Here is a 14,503-nt window from a genome sequence, read left to right as displayed (position 1 = left end):
AAAAAAAACCAACATCAATACAGTAAATAGCTTTTGATATTGTACACCTATGATAGACATGCAGACAAAAGGTTTCTTGTTAATGTTAGAGAGGTTCTTAAATCATTGAGCAAACAATACAGATACAGAAACTACAAGCCAGCAAGCTATTCTGCAACCATGTCCTTGTGGAGCTGTAATGTTTACTATACAGCATATTGCATTCTTTTATTAGACTCTGTAGTGCCTCATCTATAGGCAGCAGAATCAGGTTTTTTCAGATATTAAAGTTATATTTCCCTAATAAAGGCTACCAGGTATGCTAGCTGCCTGCACTCCTAGTAGTCATCTAGCTGTCTCAGTAGTAGGATATGTTCTGTGTATAATCTTTAAATCACATTATTCAAGAAAGTCTAAAAATTGTTAAAGTGATCTTAAAAGATTAATAACACTTTGCAGGTGTCAGTATTTCAGTTCAATGTGGGTTTCTCGGCCATCTACATTTGGAGCAGTTAATGGGTTCTGCTGCTCGAGTCATTGCAGAATCCTTCCAACTCCAATTTGTGATCAAAAAGAAGAAAAAAAAAAACAATTTGGTGTCGCAACAGACAATTATCAAAAACAATGGTTGACAAAAAAGTCCTATGTTAAATCAGCCAAAGCATTAAGCCCTCGTTCACACCTGAACGTTTTGTAGCGCGTTCTAAGCTCGACGAACGCTCTACAAAACGCTCAAAAATATAAATCCCATTGTATTCAATGGTCTCGTTCCCACCTTGGCGTATTTCCGCCAGTCCCTAGCGGGCTACAAAACGGCCCACGCCTGAAAAGGTACAGGTACTACTTTGGGCCGTTTTGTTGTGCGTTTCCATTGGGATACAGCCAAGTAGCCTTTGGAAACGCGCGACGGAAACGCGAATCTCGGTAAAAAAAACGTGCAACGGTCGTGCGACAGACGTGCATATGCAATACGCCTAGGTGTGAACGAGACCTTATATGCTGTAACGTGATCTGAAGTGTAATGTTCAAGAAAGAAATGAGAAAGCAGTCTAATTCACATTAACAGAATAAAATACCTCCTAATCAGTGTCGGTCTGATCAGCAGCTACAGAAAGCATAGGGTTGGGGTTTCCACTATTTACTAAATATGAAAGTTTAAACAAACTCCAGGGATTTGGAATGTGGAAGAAAATGGTGATTCTGTCATTGGCCCAATTATATGATCAGGGGGTGTTGTGTTCTTTCCAAAAATTACAAGCAATTTACTCACTACCCAATGGCCAATTTTATAAATATTTACAATTAAGGCATGCGCTTATGGTACATTCAGGTGTCTGAGAGGTTTGTATTAGTAAAAATATGGGTACAGATAAACTCTTTAATGCAACTATGACAAGAAGATTGATTTAAAAGATGTATTCAAGCTTATTACCTGGGCTCTAAATAAATCACCCATGAAATGTAAAGCGGGTTAGGAACTGGTTGTGGGTCCATTAGATGATTCCCTATGCAGGGAGGCGTTGCTCTCAATCCAATTAGTCTCACCCTCTGCATCACATAAATTAACACAGCTTTATATTGTACATAGAACATATTAGACTGCTGAATTCCTATATAAGATAGGACTCAGGGAAAACTCTAAATGCCCAAAATGTGGGGTTGAACCAGGTTTGCTGATACATCTGTTGTGGAGATGTCCAAAGCTGAAACGATATTGGCAGGAAATTGTGGACATAATAAATATAGCTTTTGGAGTTCATATTTCTAATGATCCAATGATATGTATATTGGAAATGTTTGGATCCTTAAATGTGGAGTACTATAAGAAGGTGGCTATAACGAGGGCACTGTTTGTTGCTCGGAGCAGTATAGCCTCTAGGTGGATTTCAGTAGCGCCTCCCACAGTGGAGGGATGGAAGAAAGAATTAGATAGAGTGGTTGGTTTTGAGAGAATTATGTTTAAGCATAGAGGTAGCATGGATACATTTGGTAAAATGTGGTATACAGTAAGTGGATTGAATATAGTAAGGGAGTTTGTTTATAATATCTGATCTGTCTGATATTGGTAATGTGTGAAGAAATGTAGGATATGTATATTGGCATCTTGAGGAATTGTATACAGTTGGTATTTGTGGGTGTTTTTTTTTTTATAATTTATTGTTATTTTTTTGTGTTGTCATTTTAATATGTAATTGTTGATGTAAAAATGTTTGTTATGTAATATTACAATTAAAAAGTATTAAAGTTCCTCATCAATTAGCTTGGCAGCTTAATTATTTGTTCAATAAAATATGGTTATGCAAAAAATAGTGTATATGTTGGTTAACTAGAACGGCCTCTTTATTAAATGTGAATAAAGGGGTTAGGAATAAGCCGTAGCTTGCACATCTGCAATTTAAACCCACTGCAAGTCTCTATTAGAAAACCTATTGGCCCTACCTCACTATTAGTCAGTAAGACCACCAGTCAATCTTAGGGATCCAGAGACAGGTACAGGGTGTAGGAAAGGATGGACTGTAGCCAGAGGTGGACTGGCTCATTGGAGGACCAGGGGATCCTCTGGTGGGCCCAGAGTATGTGGCCTAAAAATGCATTTAAAAAATAGCTAGGTAGACTCTGCCATTAATTACTAATTTCTGTCTGTCATTGTAACTGTCAATATATTGTCTGAGTTGATCATTCTACCACCAGGGTCACCAGTCATGCCTTCCTGTCAATTCTCACTGTGCACAGTAACGTTAGCTAGTCACAAAATGATTGATGACTACCACCTGGCTGTGACATACGTGATGAAAAAAAAAGGGCTGACGTTGGATCACCTGACCTCCATCTCCCACCAACAACCCCTTAGGATGAACCCATTTCTAACCCCTTGATTGGTTTCAATATCAGGTTTATAATGTAGTCATTGATCAGGTGACAATCAGCCTAAAAATAAAACTCTCGAAAAAATGTTTACTGACTATAAATTAAAAAAAACATGTAATTTATCAAAATGTATATCATTTATTTGAAGGTCATTCACTCTCTTTTGGACTGGTAATGCTGAGATTTAGGCAGCTGTTTTTTTTAGTAAGTAAACCAGAAAAACCTAAAGCAATAATTAACTGACTAGAAATTAAACTATATCCTGTGGCACAGTATGAATGGTGTGATTTACAGTATATAGGCGTTGGTAACTCACTTGTGGACTGATAATGCTGGATTTGTACTAACATTTATACAGAACCTTAACAGTTTAGCCAGGTCAAACAAAGCAACAGTACTACATAAGCTTTGCAAACTCAGTTGATATTGTTCTAAGATTGGACTTCTCAGAAGAAAAATATCAATTTCTACAGAAAACATGTCCTTAAAATACAGTATTTACACAATGATTTTGTTGAGAATAAAGACCTAACTGACATCAAACATATAGCGCGTCAGAACTGCCTTATTTAATGCTGTAACATTTTGCATAATCATAACCTGCAGCCTTCTGTATATACAAAATGTTTCTATATGTATAAGTACTTCTTACTCTTGCATGCATTTAAGTGTCTTGTGAAAGATTTTTTCAAAAGTCAAATAATGTAAAAATAGAGATTAAGATCTTGGATTGGACACAATTTTCTAGAGTTCCTTATTTTATAAAACAGAGATGGATATCCGCTAAATTTTTATTTACGATGACATCCTTTCCTTGTTTAATGTGCTCTTTCTCCTTCACTCTCAGTAGAGAGAGAAGTCTATTAAACTAATATCAACATCTCGAGGACTGCTTAATACAATGATTTCAACTATGTACCATGGCTCATTATCCTCATCATACTGTCCGTCATCGTCATCTGTTTCTTTGCAGTTATAAAGGTCTTGGATGTTGTTAACTGAACATACAAATCAGATGGGGTCATTTGTCTGAATATATTTGCACAATTGTGTTCTAACTTATACAGAACTAATGTCAAAAACTCAAGAACTGGGTCAAACAATGATTTCAGCTCTGTACCATTAGTCATCATTCTTTTCATATTTAGCGACACTTGCTTGATCAACCACTGGTCATTCTCATCATACTTAGTGGCACTTGCTTGACCTATTACTGTGTATGCAATTTTCCTGTCATATGTTTATTCACTATTATATACATCGCTCAGCGAACAACACAAAATGTATATAATGTATAAGTCAGAGGGCATGATTTGTCTGATCATATATGCATGATTCTGTAAAAATACAATGCAAATTACCATTCATTTGTGTTAAGTCGTGGCCTCTGAAATAAAGGTAATGTTGTTGGATGATGACTGTAGTTATGTTGTGTTGACAAACTGGATGGGCTGTCGAGATGGAGCCACAGACCTAACTCTCTCTGGTGGACTCAGGAGCCTCAGTGCCCTTCTGATTGTACTGTAGCTCATGTTTTTTAGTGCCATAGTCGGTATTTGCAACTGAATGCTATTTCGTACTTCTCCTGTTAGCTTGATGAGGTAATTTAGATAAAATGCTTATTGTAAGGTAACTAAAAGGTAGACAACTAGAAAATTAGATGAACGCTATTTTATTTTGTCTATTTGAGAAGCAAAACTCTGTTTGTGATCAAGCTGAGATTTAAAGCCTTAGTATAACAGTAAATGAGACAACATAATGGAGTGCATAAGGAGTTTCTTTTAATAAACCTTTTCTAATTTCACACTTCTGAGTACGGAAAAATACCTTTCATTTGAAAAGAACTTGGGTACTACACAAAATTGTTTTTTTTTTTCTTTGCAGACTGCTATATGACATTATGTAGACCCATATACTGGAGGGAGATATCAGAGCATTAGAAATATTTGCATTTAAGATGCACATTATCTTCACATTGATAATATATCAGAACTTTCATTTACTGATTGCTTAGCTGCATTTTCTTCAGCCACCACTTACTGTGCTGTGTCCTATACAGCCATCACATGATGAGCTGTTCCATATCCAGCCATTGTTGGTGAGCTATGGCCTATCCAATGATTGGTGAGCTGCAGGCCCAGCACTGTATAATAATAACACTTACGGATTTGGGTCAAATTCTACTAAAAAGTGCTTAATCTAAGTGAGGCAAACACTTTTTTTAACTCAAGACCTTTCATTAATAGCTGTATAATCCAATTTTTCTCAGGTCTTCAGCAAACATATTTAGACATTTTGTTTCTTTGAAGTTCTGTGTTGCCCGTTTAAAGCTGACCATACACTGCTCCATTCTGAAATGTTTCCTGCTAAATCAGCTGAAATTCTAGCCATGGGTGGCCCTGTTGTCACTCAACTCTGACCCATCCAATCAGATGCAGGTGTTTGGGCATTCTGCAGCTGCTGCATACCCGCTTAACAGTTATACACTTGCTAGCAGGATTGTGAGCAATGTATATGTATCACCCAGGTTTCATACCCAGACATGGTGCGGGGCTCCAGAATTTGTGTCTAATATAGAGAAAAACATTTTGTTTTCTCAGAATCTTAATAAGTTGTGTTCTGGGTCCTGATTCGCAGACGCTTTGTAGAGCTTTGGGTAGAAAAAGCCTCAATTTTTAGGTCCATTCCTTACCTAGTAGTGAGACCTCATTAATAAGTCTCAGCTTTCCACAGCTGTGAGCTGACTGATATTCAGAGCTCTCTTTCTGCTGTGGAATGCTGCTGCTGGGTAAAAAGGCAGACTACTTATTGGACACCAGAGGGTACAGAAGGGTACAAAAGCTTCCTGCTTGCTTTGGGGACCAATTAGGGGTTACCCTGTTAGTTAGGAACTGACATTGGCTTAATTAGTGGCTCGGACAAGTAGATGTTTTGTTTGTTTTATGCTACGTACTTGCTGTAATATTTATGACAGGTGTAGCCAAACTTAGGCCCTCCAGCTGTGGTAAAAATACAAATCCCACCATGCATCTGACTCTGGAAGTCATGCCTGTGGCTGTCAGAGCCTTGCAATGCCTAATTGCTACCCCATATATATTTAGATATATATCTATATCTATATATATATCTATATATAGATATAGATATATATATCTATATATATTACACACACACACCCCGATGTAGCTTCTGTAACAATATACAAAATTATTCACAGTTCCTTCATAGCTCTTTTTCGCAAGATAATATTAGATACTTTAGTAGCAATAATGAAATATCAAGTTACATCAGTGTTGAATCCTGGCAAATTGAAATAATTAAACAGACAAGTGCTGGCAGAAAGCACGGCATGTGTTTATTACTTTTTCCTAAATGAATACAAGTGTATTAGTTAAATCAAATCTTACCATTAAATCAGCACTGTTTTCTGCAGCATTTGGGTGGGTGAGTAGAATCTGCAGCATTTCTGGTGTAAAATTAATTTCAGTACAGCGTTGCATGACGTAATAAACGTCAGTCAAAGTATCGCAGCGCTGAATACTGAAAAATGGCCTGGCCAGGAAGGGGGTCTAAACACCTGGTCTTGAAGTGGTTAAATGACATAATATTCCCAAATGATGCAAAGAAAAAACAAAACTTTGTGTAGTTTTTCAGCTACATTAAAGTTTAAGAAAAGCAATCTGTTCATACTACTTCCAAGGCACTGAATCCTGTCTTTTCGCATAGAATTAAATTATGATGAGAAATTTCTATAAACACATACAGTATGGTTCACCTGTTCATAGCAATCCCACCACACTCTAAAGACTGAATTTCACTCTTATTTAGAGCCTACATCTGACACTTTTGGAAGTGAAGCAGACCTAAAACAGGCACAGAAGTTGTTGTGGGAGGGGGAAGCGTAGAGTATTTATTGAACCCAGGATTGATGGGCGTATTGCCACGTCCAGTTTCAGAGCTGCCATTCCCCAGTTGCTGTGGCAAAGGATGAAGCTAATTAAGCACGATGGCATCCATGTGAGACATTAGGGGTCAAATAGACCCCTGATGCCTTGTGGTATTAAAGAGAGCCTACACTACTATTGTGCTATCATATAGATGCATTTTCAGCCCAATATATGATAGCAATAGTTAAGCAAAAAACAAAATATTAAAAAAAGCAAACTTAAAAATGTTACAGCCTGCTATCTCTATGTACAGGCACATATGAATGTAAATAGATTAATTGGGATGCTTACATATGAAAACGGCTTCATGTTAGGTAGTGAGAGCAATAATTCTAGGGCCAGCAATAATGGTTAACTCTAAACTGATGACCTGTTAAGGCTTTTAAAGTGACACCCGTGAGCATTTTGGTTACGAACGTTTTTTGCTATTTTATGGGCGCAAACAATTTTGAGGCTTCATATGTTTGGGATCTATATACTCAATTTCATATCATCTTTTATATTTTACCAAAAAAATTGCATTATAATGTGTTTTTGTGCCGTAAAATGTATTTGAATCCTGCCATTTTGTCTTTCTCAAGGGTATGTGCTTTTAGAAAATATAAAATTAAAGAAAAAAAAAAAAGGGAAGAGTAGGCGATATCATGGCACATGGTTACAATATATACAGCTAAGGGATTTCTATAATAGGTTGCAACTACAAGGGGCGAATACATAGAGATCACACGCCATTTGAGAAAATGTAAATAGAGTCCAGTGAAGGCACACGGGTAATCTCATAAGTATATCAGATTTAAAAAAAACATACATTCCCCAATAGGCCGTATTTCACAAAGGAATCTGAGAAAGAGCTGAATTTTACAATCTCAGAAGAAAAACTAACATTTTGCTTCATATTTGCACAAAAATCGACTATTTGTGTGCAAGCCCGGGAATTGAACTTTAAGTTGTTATCAAGGTGGTATCATTGTCCATCAATGTTACACAATATTTTCCTGTGACTTCAGATCGTTGTTGGCGCTGTGGAGCAATGGGAGTCACCATGCGCCATGTTTGGTGGACATATAATAAGATCCGGCCATTCTGGAGGGCATCTTTAGGGTAGCAATGGAGTGGGAGTTGGCACTTCTATACAATAAATAAATTATTTCCTTGAGATATTGCACATAAACAATGAGATGGGGTATATGACTACACGTGTGGAGGGGTTTGCACATGTAAAAAAAGAAATAGAAAACAAATAAGTGTGCAAACGTGCACGTAATCATGTAAAAAAAATGCAAAAACGTCTCCGCCAGTGGAAGAGTTAAGGGACAACTTTCCTAAAGGGGAAGTTGTCTCTCATTAAGCAAATTATTTGGTAACCTTATTGTACATTTTATTATAGTGACTTTCTTTCTAAAAAAACAGGTCGACCGTTATAGAAGGCATGCATCTTCAGTATTCTTATTGCACACTAAAGGAATCTTGAATACCAGGGAATTCCATTATGCAATTACAGACTCTAGCTGGTAGTTCACCACATTCTCTTTCCTGCTCCTCGCTGCTGTTCATTGAGATTATCCATCACATTTTGCAGCCAACAGTGAGGAGAGGGAAGTGGAAGCCAAAAGGAGAATTACTAGCTGAAATTTGTATTTCCACAGCTTAACAACCTCGGCTTTGGTGCTCTGGGGCAATGCCAGGAGAAGTGCCTCCCTTCCAAATCAGCAATTAACTACTTAAGCAGAATAAGTTGTATGTACTGCCCTTTTTGTGCCCCCCTACTGCTGATGGCTGTCTCTACTGCCTTCCCCTTTTTCCAAGCCCTGCTCTAGGGGTTCTCTGAAAGAAATCTTAAGATCCATGCAAATGCTCATAGGTACCTAATATAAAGCCTAAATAGCACTTTATCAGGATGAACCAAGGCGGCTTATTCCTTTGAAAAAACTGCCGAAAAAGACAACAAAAGGAAATTTTTCTAATTGAAAGCAAGAAAAATGCTTATTGAATTTCTCCAAAAATTAATGGAAAAGCCACACCTGTTGCTACTGGCAAAAATTCCAGTTTAGATCTCAAGTGATTGTGGATCAGCCCCTATCGATACATTTTAAAGAATCATTTCAATAAAAAAAGCTATTCTATCTTATAATATACATGCATAATATTCTGTATACTGTCTTACTGTTATTGTAGTTTACTATCTTCTGAAAAGATGTATAACTGTTAATATTTGCGCTCATTAATACATTGCATGTTTAACAGAAGTCAAATAATTAGTTAGACAAGTAGCTATTAATCTGCTGTTAACTTGCATGATGGAACAATTCAAAGAACATTAAGCATGTAATGAAATCAGCTTTTATAGGACTGTTAAACGCATTTACTGATTAACCATTAATAAGCAAACGTGTGAAGCCAGGCGACTGAGCAATTCAGTCTTTTTTGTTTAAGCTTTATAATAATAAAAATAAATAATCCAGCATATGTGATAATGTACCCACAGTAGCCATGTACCAAGGTAGAGATGTTTAGTAGGCATGTAATATTGTTATTTGTCAATGAATGGGTGACAGTTTTCTGGTCAAATACAAACAGTTATAACTGTTAACTTGCTGTGTAAAATGTAATTAGCAGTAATAGATAAAGAAAGGCAGACACAATAGGGGATAAGAACGCCTTTTAGGTTTTCATCACTGTCTGTGTCCCAGTTAGGGAGATCCACCCTCTCTATATGTCCTGGGGGCCGATATCAATGAAAGAAAATCCAAAATTTTGGGTTGTCACCAGAACAGGAATAGATGGGAAATCTTCCAGTTGGGGCACTAGTTCTGGTGACCCTGTTGACCACCAAGGATTGTCCCTCTCTGTTGTGGCTATAGGACAGGAACTAAAGGGAAATCTCCCCAATAGGTCACAGATGGCAAAAAAAGCTGATGGGGTAATAACCCTCCCTTACTCTCAAGGTTGGATTTCCATTTCGGGCACCTGGAGGCATGAATGGAAATCTGTTTAGCCTGAGCGACATATGCACAGAAGGACTGCCCTAAACACCTGACCGCATCAGACAGGCATTTTACAGGGCAGTCATATACAGTGCTGGGGTCCTTCCCCTGTGTTTGCGGAAGTTGGCAGTTCTTGCATGGGCTGCTGTTCTTGGAGCAGGAGGGAGCATTTTGTGCAGAATGCACCTTCCTTGCTATTGCCAGTGTTGCATCTTGACACAACACCAGGAATTAGGCAGAGTAGCTACCGTATTTTTCCGTGTATAAGACGCTACTTTTTCATAAAAATGTTTACCTAAAAATAGAGGGGCGTCTTATACACGGGGGCCGAGAGGAGAACCGCGGTTATGAAAGTGCCAATACTACTGCAAACTAGCCTCACGAGTGAAACTTCGGATTACAGAGACAAGATACATTTTCCTCCAATCATAAATCTTTTGTACCTGACGTCAGCTGTTGCTGGGGAGAGTGGAGGAAAACTGTTATCTTGTCTCTGTAATCCAATCATAAATCTTTTGTACCTGACGTCAGCTGTTGCTGGGGAGAGTGGAGGAAAACTGTTATCTTGTCTCTGTAATCCAATCATAAATCTTTTGTACCTGACGTCAGCTGTTGCTGGGGAGATCATGTAGCCATTTCCCAGAGCGGTAATGTCGGAGCATAAAGTGATTGACTCAGAAGTGTGATGCATTATATCATTTAAAATATTGATTTCTGAATTTTGGGTAAGAAAAGTTGGGGGCGTCTTATACATGGGGGCGTCTTATAGACGGAAAAATACGGTACCTGCATGGCACCCCTCTATGAAGGGCGCCTGTAGGCACATGCCTAAGCTTCCTTATGGTAAATCCGGTCCTGCTTACTCCAAAACCAAAAAAAAAGAAAACAAATTTAGGTATAAGTTTATGTAAAAGTTACATCTTTTTTTCTATGTATGTCTGTTATCTGTGGGAACCCTAGAAACAGTATTTTTCAGAGAAACCGTAATTTTCTAAAACTGCATTGGTGTAGTGTTATATAGTCAGTTTTAAATGCAAATAGTGCTTACAGGAGCTCTTTGAATGATACAAAGAAATTATCATTGACCGATACAGATTGATCTCACTGAAGTGGCTATTGCTTACTTAACAGTAATCACTACAACGTCTTTAAAAGAGCCACAGCAGCACAACTAGGGATATGTTTCATGTTTGAGCACTAATTTCTTTACACAACCTTGTAAGCAATGGGCAGCAGGTGTACTTTACATATCATCAATAAATAAAACTGTGTGCTGCTACAGATTTCAAATTGTACAGGGCAACAACAACAACAAAAAAGATAGGAGAAGAGAAAGAGAAAGAAAGAAGAAAAAACCCACTTAAAAAAGGGACCCAATCCTAAAAATGGCACAATATTAGGAATAAAATAATATTTATTAGTTGTTCATATGGGCACAATATTCCTCCGAACGCATAAAATCATCCCAAGGGTACCATGTCCTCCAAAACGTAATAGAAATTTATTTTATTGGTAGTAATATATTCCATTTGTTTAGCATCATTAATTTTATGCAACTAAAATTTGATCGAGGGAGGGTGAGCACTCTTTCAAAAGGCAGGGATACAAGCTTGCCCACCTACTTACAAACTCCAATGGCTGTTCCACGTCAGACTGTAGCAACAGTTAATAACAAAAAGAAAGGGCCCAGAGCATCGGCCTGGAGTCTGTACATTCTTGCTCAAAAGATAGGGAGAGAATGAGTAAATCTCAAGGCGGGTGGGAGAGTTGAAAAGAGATGGCATAGTTGGCACTATCTCCAGTAATCCAAGGGGGCGAATATTGGGTCCGCTGCCATATCTATCAGCAATGCCCATTGAGCTTCTTTAAGAAAATTATATGCCTGATGTTTAGTTTGCTGTCTTAAGCCCAGAAAGGCTGGTTATCTTGGTAACCATGTACAAATAAGGGGCTTCCAATAATTGGAAACAAGGAAGGAGAGATTGAAAGCTGTTTAGATTAAAACGTAGCTTGAGCAATTCGACAGGTGGGGCCTATAGTTGGATGGAGTTCATTCTCCTGGGGCATGGAACTGGGAAAGCATGGCAGAGAACTCAGATGAACTTTAGAAAAGGTTTGTTCAAATAAAACCCATAATTTTTGATCAAAATGCCCACACCAATCCAAAATTCGTGATAAATGTGTGGCTTGATGGTACAAAAAAAATATCTGGGAGAACCATGCCTCCACATTCTTTAGGCCTCCGCAGGACTGTTTGACGAATCCGTGCTGGTTTTGGGGCCCACACAAATTTAAATATAATGGATTGCATGATGTAAAAAATGATCGAGGAATAATCACAGGCAGGGCCTGCAAAAGAAACGGCAGTCTTGGAAGAATATTCTCTTTGATTAAATTACACCTACCCATCCAAGAGAACGCTAACTGGAACCACCCATGTGTGATAGATCACAGGGCAACTGAATGGCAAGATATTTTTAAGAAATAGGGGACCATCGAAACAAGAATTGTGAACTTAGCCTTGGAGAGACCTTGTGAGAAAGGTTGAGATTAAGTGCCTCTGATTTCTGATCGATAATGTGAAAATGTGAGAGTTCCCCATATATTCGAAATTCAGCTAGAAGATTCGGAACAGAAATTTCAGGTGAGGACAAAAAAAACAGTAAGTCATCTGCATATGCACCTACTTTGTGATGATAGTTACCTATCTGTATCCCCCTAATATCGGTGTTCACTCGGATAGTGCATAGGAATGGTTCTAAAATGAGTATAAAGATTAAAAGGAGTAAGTGGACATCCTTGTTGTAGTGCCTTTTGTTACTGAAAAAGATGACAACAGAGAACCATTTATCCGCACTCTTGCAGTAGGTGTTGAATATAAAGATAATATCCAAGACAGTATTTGAGGGCCCAAACCTATATGTTCCAGTATTAAACGTATATATGACCAGTCAACCCTGTCAAATGCCTTCTCTGCATCCGTTGACAGGATGAAAGAAGGAGAGGCTCCCGACCGGGTCGAGTGGACCAAGTTCAATGCTCGTGTTATTGTATTATCTCGGGCCTCACGAGTAGGCATAAAGCGTACTTGGTCTAGATGAATTAGATCACTAATATGTGGAAGTAGATGCATGGCTAAGATCTTTGTGAATAGTTTGATGTTCACGTTAAGAAGTGATATAGGTCTGTAACATGAACAGGCCATTGGGTCTTTCCCTTGCTTTGGGATCACCACTAAATGCGCTCTCACGGAATCCATGGGAAACTGACCACCGTTATAAATAGAGATCATGGCTTGTAGAAAATATGGGTTAAAAATTTCCGAGAATGTTTTATAATACATTGAAGAAAACCCGTTCCGGGCCCGTCACCTACCCCCCTTGGGTACCCTTCAAGGCAGCCTCTAATTCTAATGCTGATATAGGTTCCTCCATTAAGGTGCAGACCCCTTCTGGTAGCCTGGGCATCTTGGAATTCTGAAGGTACGAGCATATATGGACCCCTTTATGAGCTGCCAATTCTGGTGCGGTCGGTTGCGATAAGTTATATCATGAGGATTAATACGTGCAAAATGTTTCAGCGATATCTGAGGAAATATGTAAAGGCCTATCGGATGAAGATTTGATAGTCAGGATAAAGGGTTTAGAGCTTTGATGTCGAAGAGCATTGGCCATAGATTTACTACGATTCCCATATTCATAAAAGTGTATTCTACATTTGGCTAGAACAAACTTGGCAAGCCAGGCAAAGGGATCGTAATGATTCACGAAAAGTGAATAATTGAGATACAGGGGTTGATTTACTAACCTTATAAAACACACCACGAACATGTATACACCTCTGTAGTGTGTTCCCTCCCAGCATGATCTATGGGTGGAATCTAAACACCTTTGTAGTGTGTACACACCCAGCAGGTGTGTTGTGCAAAGCCCTGCATGAATTTGCAAGGTGATGTTGTGTAAATTAGCTCTATGTTGTGTTGCTTGCGTTGATGAATGCAGGAATGTAAATGCATGAGCTAACCATTTTTGTCTAAACTGTGAAGCAGCATTATATATGCATCATGTGCATGATTTTTCCATATATGGCATTAGTGGAAATATGCTTTTAGAGACTTTTTTGGTTGATAAATACATTTTGCTGTGTAAAAATCACCCGCACCTAGTGCGTGCGTGTGTTTAGGTTAGTAAATCACCCCCACAGTCTCTCGATCCCTCCCCTTCTTTTGTATGGTTTCTAATGTCTGGATTCTCAATATTAGGGATTCTATTTGCTGCAGACGCTGACTTTTCACATAAGCCCCCAAATTAATAAGTGTAACTCTGATATAAGCCTTATGATCTTCCCACCTCACATCGGGTTCAAATCAAAATAGGAGTGAAGTTCCGCTGCTACTGTAACAGAATGCGTCGGGTCCAATATAAGGGAAGCATTTATGCCATTTATGACAATGCCAAGAGTGGGTTTCTGGTGGGCCCAATTCTAGGTGATTGAAATTGGAGCCTGGTCCGACAAAGAAATCACACCTATTTTAGAATTGGAAACCAAAGACAAAATTAAAAAAACTAAGGGGTTCTTTAATTAAAATCTAAAAGACCCAAATTAAAAAATTGTTACTCTATTGACACAGAAAATAATTTTTACCAAAATATCAGCAAAGACATACAAAGACAAATAACAGTGACTGTATAAAACAAACAATAAATGCATTTGTTTCCATTCAAG

The 14,503-nt window shown here is 38.2% G+C and overlaps 1 protein-coding gene across 2 annotated transcripts in view; it reads right to left on the bottom strand.

Moving 5' to 3' along the window:
* The window catches only part of NELL2 (neural EGFL like 2), a 197,077-nt gene that overhangs the window by 93,178 nt on the left and 89,396 nt on the right, over positions 1–14,503 (bottom strand). The window lies entirely within an intron of this gene.

Source organism: Nanorana parkeri, unplaced genomic scaffold, assembly GCF_000935625.1.
Source record: "Nanorana parkeri isolate BGI_ZX_2015 unplaced genomic scaffold, ASM93562v1 scaffold399, whole genome shotgun sequence".
Taxonomy (NCBI): domain Eukaryota; kingdom Metazoa; phylum Chordata; class Amphibia; order Anura; family Dicroglossidae; genus Nanorana; species Nanorana parkeri.
This window is presented reverse-complemented; position numbering and strand designations above follow the sequence as displayed.